Below are 12,811 nucleotides of genomic sequence, written 5' to 3' on the forward strand. Positions count from 1 at the left end.
AGGCAGCAACAATCTCGCGAAATTACAAAATTTGCAATTCTGCACAAGAAATCCACTAGCAAGCAGCATAGACCTTCTGAAAATGATGATTTTTATCAGAATAACTCCTCAGGTTGACGTGTGCCTGCACTTTTTTGGATTTGAGGCCTTTTGACTTTCTTTGGATCACTTTTGGATTAGAAATCAACTTTCACAAGTAAGTTTGTTTGGGGCATTACAGTTGCTGTTCTGCAGAAAAACGAGTTTTGCAAAACTGAAAGCACTCAGCAGGTGCAAAAGTTCACTCATCATTAGTAACCATTCCCTGTAGTACTTCCTGAGGGGCCCCTCCAGAGTTGAGTTGCCTATGTTTGTTTGGGGCATTACAGTTGCTGTTCTGCAGAAAAACGAGTTTTGCAAAACTGAAAGCACTTAGCAGGTGCAAAAGTTCAACTTCAAACTCATCCTTAGTACCCATTCCCTGTAGTGCTTCCTGACTGGGGCCCCTCCAGAGTTCATTTGCTAGTTGCAACAATTGTATGACCCTGCTCTGACCCTCACCGCAGGCTCATAGAATAGCTACAAGTAGGCCACAAAGGTCCTGGAAAAAAAAATTGCACTGCATCAGAAAGCAAATTACAGATAAGGAAGCAGGTGCCAGACTAGAATTTTAAAACAGTGACACATTAATAAATCAACCCCAAATTAATTCATGTCAGTTGAAGCAGGGCAGGTGTGCTTGCTTTTCCCCCCCATAATCTACAGTGATGATGAACCAGAGGGTGGCATTGATGTACTAGAGGGTGGCATGGGCGAAACAGAGGGTGGCAGTGGTGAAACAGAGGGTGCTGGGAACCTGTGATGATGAACCAGACGTAGAAACAACATAGTCGCGACTGTTGCGAGCCGACAAGTATGTTCGCAATTGCGAACTGGTACAAAACCATCGCGAACTGTCAGAAACCCTTGTGAACACAAAAAAAAAATCCACAAATTCGCGAGAATTCGCTGATTTTGCGGATTGCGAGTTCGCAAATACGCAAATTCACGAACGCCAGATTCGCAAAATTCGCCCTTGCTTAAAGGACACCTTTGATCAATTGATGTAACTTTATCCACAAACTGCCTTGGTATATTCCAATATATGTCAAAGACAGAAATGGAACTGGTCCAACCAATTTTCTCCACAATTTGAGAAAGCACGGAAACATATGAATAAATCTGTTTCTGCTTACATGAGAGACTATGGAATGGGTTCAATATACAACAATAACTTGCGTTTCAACATGCAAGATATCTACAGAGGAGATGGTGTGCACTTCTCAGATGAGGGGAATAGAATATTCCTCCTGAATTTAAGACTGTGCATTGGAACGGGGCGCGCACCGGTTAGCGCTCCCAAAAAAAATGTGGGAAACAAAATTACATAAAAACCACTGGACAGACTTTCACCAAATATAGCATAGACCCTACTACATACCAGTCCCTACCATTATCCCACATTTGATGGTATTCCATTGAGCCATTTGGGCTGTAGCCCTGTCTAAATATCCTGAGGTAAATTACATGACAAAAACACATATGAAAGTGTTGGAATTTACAACCAATTAAAATATTACTTACATTTTGTACTTTTATGTGCTGACATTTGATTGGTTAAGTACATGAATATATAAGAAAAATGACAGGGAAACACAGCCGTTTTGACTAATACTACCTGAGGTACATTTTGATTGAATTTTGACAGAAAACTCCAACTACTTTGAAAAAGGTAAGTTGTTAATTTGAAAGGGGAACTATGTTGTGCACTTTAAGTTAATTTGGGAAAACGTTTTCTGATAGTTATATACTATCCCTGTGTAATAGTTATAGATTGAGATAGGCTTCTCTGTTATAATTATGGATGAATTAGGCTTCTCTGGTATAATTATGAATTTACTTAGACTTCATCACATGCACTTTTTAATAGTTCTACTTCCTGCCTGAAACCATACACTGCCCAAAAATTACTTCACTGTTAAAAACTCAGAAGTACCTGTCTAAACTTAAACCCAACAGTACACTAACTCTACTAATATAGTTAATTTTTATGCAATTTTCAGAAAGAAAATGGAAGGAGAAAAACAAGCAAATGTTACTTCTATCGAAGTAAAGGTGGAAAATTCAGAATAGCAAAAAGATAAAGTTGATTTCATGGATGACTCTTTGGACCAACAGTTAATAGAATGTTTGGAACAAATGGAATCATGTACTTATAATTATGAGGAAATACCGGACAATATTATGTTACAAGTTTTACTAAATTATGAAAAAGAATCAGAAGAATACATTTATATTTAATAATTTTAAATTGTTTGAGACAATATTAATTTTTATATGTAATTCATGAAGTATTACCAAAATGAATATATTATAAAATGAGACTTATAGTATACTGTGCAACTTTTTTGTGTTACATAGTAAGTTTACTCATAGTTACTACCTTTCTCCCACTATATTATCTCCTATGTGTATTTTACATTTCTTTTCATCATAAGGGAGCAGGATAGACTACCCATGATCCCTTAGGACTTCTCAGGGAGTGCTTAAAGGATCTGTTTCTGCTTTCCTGACAGACTATGTTATGGATTCCATATACCACAATAACTTCTATAACAACATGCAAGATATCTACAGAGGAGACGGTGTACATTAAATTTAAGTCTCTGCATTGGTACCTACATGTAGGTACTTAAATAAAAACAAAAACAACAAAAAGAACATTTCTTTAAAACAGCTACTTTTTTTAAAAACTTTCATTCTTTTTCCCCATGGTACGCTCCCCGGTCCGCTCCTCGGTGCGCATGCTATAGATATATATATTTTTTTGAACCTAAATTACTCAAAAACCACTGGAGCACATATCTTGAGACATAGCAAAGGCACATCGGGCTACCAGTCCCTACAATTTTGCCAAGTTTGGTGGAAATCCTTTCAGCCGTTCGGGCTAAAAGTGAGTTCGACCCCCCTATGGAAATTAACATGGGGAAAACACGTTTTGGGACCCCCTTTTTATCTCTGCCCTCGCTTCACGAATGCCCCCCAAACTTTCAAGAAAAGGATCGAAGCTCCGCGAGGCAAATTTGAGGAAATTTTCAGGCAGATTCGTCAACCGGCGCCAAAGGTATTCACAATAGAATTTTGAGATTTTGCATTGAAAAAAATCCTAACTATAACTACTTACTGGTGACCGCCAGTAGGTAATATATATATATATATATATATATATATATATATATATATATATATATATATATATATATATATATATATATATATATATATATATATATATATATATTACCTACTGGCGATAGCCAGTAGGTATATATAGTTAGGATTTTTTCTCTATGGAACTTTTGAAAATTCTATGTCTAATAACTTTGGCGTTTGTGGACGGAATTGGCTGAAATTTTCAGGAAAATGGCACATTTTGTTTCCGAGCAGCCCCTGAAAATTTGGGGGGGTCGTCAAGGGGGGGCCGAGAAAAAAGGGGGGGCCCAAAACGCGTTTTTCCCATTCATTTTTCCATAGGGCGGTTGGCCTCACTTTTAGCTCGAACGGCTGAATGGATTTGCACGAAACTTGGCAAAATTGTAGGGACTGTTAGCCCGATGTGCCTTTGCTAGGTCTCAATATATGTGCTTCAGTGGATTTTGAGAAATTAACGTTTAAAATAAGATATATATCTGTAACAGCGCTCCGGGCAGCGCTCCGGTTCGCGTACTTTTCGAGTAACGGAACTTTGCGATGCGAAGCTGATTGGCTCTCCGGTGTCTGTCAACATTCTAAACAGTCCGGAGCGGCCGCCATCTTGTCTCTCGGTAGGATTGAGAGACAAGAGGAGGCCAAAACAAAGGGGGAAATGAAGGAAAGGGGGCAAGGTAGACCCCTTCTGACCCCCTAGGATTGATGAGGGGGATATTATAGAGCCACGCGGGGCCCAAAAAAAAAAAAAAAAATCGCTTTTTTCGCCGAAGAGACGCGTCTTGGTACGCGAACCGGGCAGCTAACCGGGCAGCTAACCGGGAAGCTAACCGGCAGTGTAACGGGAGTCTGAGGAGAAGCTGATTCTATTTCTATTTCTATTTAAAATTATTTGTACAGCGCACGTACACCTGCGGTTTCTTGGCGCTAGTAACTGAGAGAGGTCAGAGGAGGAGTCCCGGGGTAGGCGAAAAAAGAGAGACTAAGGAATTATTTAAAGGATTTGGCAAAAAGATATGCCTTGAGTTGTTTTCGAAATAACAGATATGAGGTGGAAGCTCTGAGTTCTGCAGGCAGGGAGTTCCAAAAAGTCGGGGCGAGGGTCGCAAACTTCGAGCCTCCCCATTTCTTTCTTCGAAACCGTGGGACAGTAAGAAAGGATTGGGAAGATGACCTTAGTTCCCTAGATGGAACATAGGGGATGATCTCTGAAGAGATGAAAGCTGGCGCCGTGCCCAGTCGTGCTTGAAAGGTGATAGATGCAAGCTTAAACTGGACACGGGCCCAGACGGGAAGCCAATGTAAAGCTTTCAAGAGAGGAGTGGTATGAGAGGATTTAGGGAGTTTGAACACCAGGCGTGCCGCCTGGTTCTGGATCTGCTGCAAACGCCGAAGACTATATGCAGGGATACCTGCATATAGGGCGTTGCCATAATCCAGGCGGGATACGACCATGGCAAGGGTGATAAGTTTTAGTGCATCAAAAGAAAAGAAACGGGACACCTTGCGAATGGTGCGAAGAGCCAAGAAGGAGGAGGAAACCACAGAACTCACCTGGGAGTGAAGGGTAAGTTGTGAGTTAAGCTTGATGCCAAGGGTTTTAACCGAGGTGGAGGGAACGGGTGGGGCACCAAGGGAAGGGGGCCAGAAAATGGGGGACCAGGGGCTGGATGAACCACCCGTCAACACCAGCTCGGTCTTATCTGGGTTGAGCTTAAGATGGTTGTGGTTCATCCAGTCTCGGATATGCATCATGACAGTTTGAAAGTTGGAGATAGAATCGGGAGAAGAGGAAAGGTTGAACACAAGCTGGAGGTCATCCGCATAATTAAATACGGTGACCTCCATGATTGGCTGTTAACATTGTAAACAGTCCGGAGCGGCCGCCATCTTGTCTCTCGGTAGGATCGAGAGACAAGAGGAGGCCAAAACAAAGGGGGAAATGAAGGAAAGAGGGCAAGGTAGACCCCTTCTGACCCCTTAGGATTGATGAGGGGGATATTATAAAGCTACGCGGGGCCAAAAAAAAAAAAATCCGATTTTTTCGCCGTAGAGACGCGTCTTGGTACGCGAACCGGGCAGCTAACCGGGCAGCTAACCGGGAAGCTAACCGGCAGTGTAACGGGAGTCTGAGGAGAAGCTGATTGGCTGTTAACATTGTAAACAGTCTGGAGCGGCCGCCATTTTGTCTCTCTGTGGATCGAGAGACAAGAGGTGGAAAAAAAAAGGTGTAAATGAATGAAAGGGGTAAGGCAGACCCCTCCTGAACCCCTAGGATTGATGAGGGGGCTATTAAAGTTCCCTGCGGGGCAAAAGAAAAAAAGAATGCGATTTTTCGCGGTAAAGGTGCTTCCTGGTACGTTAACCGGGCAGCTAACCGGCAGCGTAACGGGAGTCCGACATATTGTGTTTTTTGAACGTTTGTGATATGTGCACGTGTGGATTTTGTCTAATTAAGGTTAAAAAAATATATATATATCTTTAAGCGTGTTCTGGCGCGCTTACGTTTTGGGTTTGGTTTGCGCTGCAGAGACGATACGTCACGGTTATGCGATGCATCATGAGGCGTCTCACGGGCTACGTGATACGTCACTTAATAAAGAATATATTTTACAGCTATAGATATTAGCTTTTAAAAAACCAATGAAATTCACAGAAAAAACCATAGGTTATAGACCATATATAGTTAGGAATTTGCATTTACAAAACCTTGAAAATTCACTGAAAAAACCATAGGTTATAGACCATATATAGTTAGGGATTAGCATTTACAAAACCTTATTTTATTTGCACAAAACCATTGAAATTCCATATATAGTTAGTTGCACTAGCTATATATCGCGGACCAGCAATCCACTGCTAATGATGTCACATATTACATCATTCATGACATGGTCAGTGACATCACTGATGACATCACTGATGACATCTCAAATGACATCACTGATGACATCACTGATGACATCTCAAATGACATCACTGATGACATCACTGACATCTCATTTGACATTACTGATTACATCACTGATGATATCATTTATGTGATAATACATCTTCAGACTCTAATATAACCTTAGATACACTCAGTGTAAACAGGCACTCACAGACTGTCACACATCCATGGAGTTACTCACACACCTAGTCAGTCATGCAAAGAATCAATCACATACTCCATTTCCTCGACTATACAGTTATACACACCTTACTTATTCAAACATATACTAACACATATTTACTCTCTTATACAATCCTTGATACAAGTTCACAATGATTCATACAGCCACTCTCACATTCACTGGCTCTTATGTTCAGTTATTTATATATGTCAACTCTCACATGGAGTGTGTTTTACATATGTACTTACTTTGACATGTAGCACTGAGATATCCATTCACTCACCAATATACTCATGCACACAGTCAACTGTCCATACAGCTGTTTCTACATGCACTTTTGAACCCATACACCTAGGGAATCAACTGCTCACACATCTATGCACAGAGTTATACACCTCCCAGCCACCCACACACATACTCAGTCTCCCATACAAATACTTGGGCAACCATTCAATAACCCATATAGTTACTGATATAGCTACTGATTTAACCATGCAGCAGTTTACAGAACAACATAAATAATGATTGCCAAATTAAGACACTTTAATCACTAACCCATGCACTCAGTGAGACACATTTAATCATTCTCTCATACAGTCAGTCATGCACCTACTAAATCCTTCATCCAGACACTTATACATCCACTCATTCTTCAATATGTAAGACATATTTTAACTTTACAGAAACATAAAGTCACTGGGTGTTGTCATCAGTGATGTCATCAGTGATGTCATCAGTGATGTCATTTGAGATGTCATCAGTGATGTCATCAGTGATGTCACTGACCATGTCATGAATGATGTAATATGTGACATCATTAGCAGTGGATTGCGGGTCCGCGATATATAGTTAGTGCAACTAACTATATATGGAATTTCAATGGTTTTGTGCAAATAAAATAAGGTTTTGTAAATGCTAATCCCTAACTATATATGGTCTATAACCTATGGTTTTTTCAGTGAATATATATATATATATATATATATATATATATATATATATATATATATATATATATATATATATATATATATATATATATATATATATATATATATATTCAAGCTTCAAAGTTTCTCCCAATTACCAGGAAAAAGAGACAGCACTTGCGGGATACTTTAGCTAAGCAGTGGTAATTCCCTTCTTCTGTGTCTTTTATATATGTGTTGTTGAATGTAAGCCATATATCTGTGTAAACAATAGCAATATACAACAAATGAATTGAATAATGTTCCAAGATGGCGCCCACAATTCTTTCAGGCCGCTTATAGTCCTATTTTTGTTTCAATAATTTGGGAGTTACAAATGGCGCCGCACTGCTTGTTACGCGTAGGCACAGAAGAAGGGAATTACCGAAACGCGTCATGCTTCATCCTCGGCGTTTTCCCACCCCGCTGCATGGAAATTGAGCGGCGGCACAGTAGGGATGTGGAAGTAGCAAATCTGTTTAGTGCCTTGGACTGCTGCCGCATATATTGCAGCTCCCTGCGACGCTCACGTTGATCCCTGTCCAACTTATCAGACAGTACACCCATGTAGGTAGAGATGTCCAACATCCCCTTGGAAATTGCCTCCAAACTACAGGCAATGTGGCCTATTCCCTTGTCAATGTTTGTCATTTTGTTGTTTATGCTGCGCACCTGCCTATGCACAGCCATCAGTGCCTTGGCCTGCACGCGCTGTACTTTGACCATTGTGGCCTCCAGGCCACAGAATATGCTCCCACCTTCTTGCCCATCGCCAGCCTCACGTGCCCTTCTGCCAAGGACACTGGTCCGCGCAGCGCCAGCAGTGATCTGGCCTTGTCAGCCACAGGTGCAAATGTCTGATCTGCAACATCATCATCCTCCTCATCAGAGGTTTGCAGGATCCTCTGAGGGGGCACATCAGCCCTACTTATCCTTCCCTGCATGGTCGACCTAGAACTTGATTTGGGTGTAAGTGGTGTGCTTTCCACCTCAGGAGAGCCAAACAATAGAGGTGATAGCGGGTCAGGTGTTGAGGCTCGCTCTGGTGTTGAGGCTTCCTGGGTTGTTTTGTTGCCTCCTTCTACAGCGCTATGACCTGTGCTTTGTTTCTCCTTCTCACTTCTCTTAGTTTCTGGTGCCCTCTCCCCCCTTAGTGGTGCTGAACTGCACGAGTACTCTCCTGTGGAATGAAATTGACATAGGGTCAATGTTGTTGTTCACCTGTGTGTTCTTCTTAAATAAATAATTTACACACCTTTGCCCAGTGTACATTGTGTGTTTGGAGATGTGTGTGGCATCCCTTGCTGAGTCTTGTGGTGTTTGCATTGCATGTATGTACTCATGACTACGTCTCCCATGATGCATTGCTGGCCCCAAGTATGAGCTGTTCTGCAGTGTCATGACTCTACACAGTGGGGTACGGGTTCAGGGTAATGGTTGTGGATTAGGGTACAGGCATCTTACCTTTTTTCTTTATTGCTCTGGCTGTACTGTCCTGGTCTCCAATCCCATGGATGCATTCTGGCTCCAGGATTGTTTCAACAAGCTCCTCCATCTCAGAACGTTTTGGTGGTTTGCTCCTACCACCTCATGTCACACGAGCATCCTTTTTTTGGGCAGCAATCTTCTTTTTGGTTATGATGCGCAGGTCATACCATCGCTTTTTAATGTCCTCGATCTCCCGGTGCGTCACACCAATGGCATTGACTTTGCCATGTATGCAGAGACTGTCTTCCAAATATTTAGTTGTTGTGACTTACAATTTCTTCTACAGCCACCTGCAGTTCTGCTGGGCTGAACTTTATCTTTCTTTAACTTTATCTTTCTTTTGCGCTCCCCACCATCCTTTTGCCCTTCCTGGAAGTCCATTCTAGCACTGCTTGACTCTGGATGCTCAGCTCCTCTCACCTCAGCTCAATTGTTTGTTCAGTTGCTGTGCACCTGCATGGGTGTAGCCACTCCCAGGTACTGGGGAGGGGTGCTTCATTCTGATTGGTTGGATTCTCTGGGCCTTGGTTGTGGGGTCTGTAGGGAGTTCCTGATTGGTTGGCAGACTCACATGTCGAATTTCAAACTGCCGTTTCGGTATTTTCCGATTCGGTATTTTCCGATTCGGTATATTCCGAATCGGTAAAATCCGAATTGGTAAAACCCATTCATTCCTATGGGCCTCCTGGCCCATAGGTATGAATATGTTTTACCGATTCGGAATTTACCGATTCAAAATATACCGATTCGGATAATACCGATTTCAGATAACGAGTCATTCCGAATCGGTAAATTTTACCGATTTTTTACCTACATACCATGTTCCGATTCTGAATTACTGATTCAGTATGAGTCTGAAAATACAAATTACCTACCTAGTAATTTACTGAATCTGTAATTTAAGGAATCAGTAAATTACCAAATTCTTAAATACCGAATCGGTAAATCCTTAATGTATGAAGCACTGAAGTGAGTACTTTTCACTTGTAAGGATTCGTTATTTACCACCATCTACAAGTTGGTGGTAAATAACGAAAACCGTTAAAAAAGCAATTTTGTGCTTTTTTAACAGTGCCATGTGGCAGACATACATGCCATTAGGGCATGTTTATGTGCCACATGTGCACCCATTCAGGGGTGCAACAGGGTGTCAATGTGACACCCTGCCACCCTTGCAGGTCTTCCCCCTCTTACCAATTCGGTATTTCCCATTCATTCCTATGGGCCTCCAGGCCCTTAGGAATGAATGGGGAATACTGAATCGGTAAATACCGAATCGGTATTTACAGAATTTTACCTATTCGGTAAAAATTACCGAATGAATACCTACATACCATTTACCCATTCTAAAATACTAAATCAGTAAAATTCGGTCTTTTAGAATCAGTAAATGGTATTTACCTACATCTGGCCCTAGATTGTTTAACTTAGGTTAAGCTCCCAACAGCTCCCATCAAAACTGAGGATACACTCACATCTAATTAATAATATGGGCCGGGATGCCCGCCACCCCTTCCAACACCAATCCCCATGGGAGGAGACAGACACAGATTTGAACTTTTGGAAGGCGGGGGGGCCTCACGACCCCTCGGCCGTATTTATTAAAATATGAAACAAAATGTAAAACTTTAAATTAAAACGTTTCATGTATCATGTACAAATTCAACTTCAATTACATTGTCATGAAGACAGGTATTCAGGCTAACCTTAACAAATCTCTAATACAAAGATTTCCTAGCCGAGTCTAACATCATGACAAAGGCATTACATTCGAATTTGTACAACCTAACATTAAGGGCCAACAGCAAGGTCTTAACCAGTGTCAGATACCTATCACCAACTTCCCGCCCTCATGTGTGAGTGGCGCATGCGCAGAGAACTTTACCCTTGCATCCAACTGTAACTTCCCTTGTCGTGGGGGCCCCCTTTCACTCGACGCCATCTTAAGGTCGTCCGAGTTCCCGTGCGAGGTATCCGTAAGAAGGACAGCGTGGACTCCCCCACTTTCCCCGCACTCTCTTCCGCCGGAGCGGATATCCGGCCCCCGGGAAATTCTGGGGAGGGGCATATAGCCGTCTCCCCCTGGGTGACCCATCCGTAGTGGGTGCCGCCCCCCCGTGGGAGGGGCCAATGGCCATCTCCCCCGGGCGCTCCCATCCATAATGGGTGGCGCCCCCCTAGGGACCTTGAAATCACTGCTCACCGATCATGACCTTACCGCCACAGGCTAGATAGTTGACCGACTATCTGGCCCCCCACACCTCCTATAGGTCATGTCTCCTCAAACCCACTAACCAAGCTAACATGTCTCCTATCAGTAAGTCATTACCCACCCTGGACAGGTGTACCAAATCATCAGACTAACACTGATCGCCCCAGATGCACCCATGAAATATGCTTTGGAGATGAGCAGAGCGAAACAATTTCTCCATTTTATTGTTGACCCTCTTTACCGAATGGGTCAACGCTGTCGTGGACAAGCCACCCCGCCACACCCTCCTGGGAATCATGTGAGAACAGGCAATCGTACATCCCGGGAGCTTTTTTGCTAACCAGCTAACTACCGAAAGTATGTGCTCAACTAGAGCTCGTTTGCCCAGTCTTACCAAGTCATTGCCCCCTATGTGCACTATGACTACAGATGGCGGTGACCTGTGCCGCCCTAATAATTCCTCCACAAAACTTTGCAGTCGGTCAATACAGAGGCCGCCCTTCTCATCGAAGGACACCTTGAACCCATATTCCTCAGATGTGTGGATCGCATCACCTGTCTTGAATATGTCCCCGGCTCGTCTCACGTATGAGTGGCCCACGACTCAGACCACACGATTTCCATTCCTTAATCCTGTTGCGGTGGTTAGCTGATACTGGGCCGATCCCAATTTCCGCCCTGCGTCACAGGCTCGTGAAACTGTAATCCAAACAAAAGACAACAAGCGTGAGTGCACTTCATCAGTCATTTACAACATGTGCAGTCGCACATACCTCTTGAAACAATTCGAAGACCAACGGCCTAACTGTTTCACCCCGTCTGCCTGCAGACCTAGAGCCGTAGCTTCTGTAGCGGCCCCTATTCTGAATGAATGAGTCCCAAAATCACTTGGGTTCAAGCCCGCTGCTGCAACCGTAATTGCCAGCACCCTCTGAAACTGAAATCTTGTCAACGGGGTGCCGTTCTTATGTCGCAGCAGGGCCCCCCCCCCCACGTTGTCAACCTTTGTTTTAGGTAGGCCTCAAAACATGCCTCACTGGACAACCGGGACTACCTGGAGCGCACTGCAACACAACACTATTCCCCTGGGCCTCCTGGTCCGTTTTTGACCTGGCTATTGAGATCAGCAGCGAATCCCCCCTTACTTGGTTGTGATCCCTGCGCAGACCTCCCTCCGTATCTCTCTTATTAGTCGCCACTAGTTCGCTCACCCGCAGGGCCCAATAGAACGCCAATGCGAACGCTGCTCGGAATAGTATTACCTCGCTAGGCGAGGAGCATGTCTCTTCTAGTTTAGCCAGCAAGGTGGTCAACTTATCAAAACCTATTGGGTGCCTGTTATCCTTTCTGCAACCCTCTAAGCGCCGCCAGCCGCGCAGAGCCTTCCTGACTAGAAAGGAGTCCGTCGGGTCCCTGATCCTATGGAGCTGTGCCATAAATGATATGGCAGCCTTATACCGGATTGCGGTTGCCGCCGACCGGCCTTCTCTATGAAGTGCCACTAAAAATTGGACAAAGGACTCCTCCTGCCCCCATCTATGTGCCCCTGCCGGCCCCAAAAAGGCGCAGTACAAGCGGAATGCCCCTTCATAAGCTTTCCTTGTCCTGGGCGCTAAACTGGCTGCCACGAGGTTTTGTAGTCCGGGGCACCGATTTGCCATAGTGCTTCGGGAAATGGTGCCGCCACTAGCTCCGCTGAGGGTAAACAATCCCTGAAAGCCTGCATTTTGAAACGAGAGAGCTCATCAGCTGCATTATTCAGTACACCCGGCACATGTCTTGCCCTGAACTGTACGTTTAAT

The sequence above is a fragment of the Lissotriton vulgaris genome, chromosome 3_1 (assembly GCF_964263255.1).
Source record: "Lissotriton vulgaris chromosome 3_1, aLisVul1.2, whole genome shotgun sequence".
NCBI lineage: Eukaryota > Metazoa > Chordata > Amphibia > Caudata > Salamandridae > Lissotriton > Lissotriton vulgaris.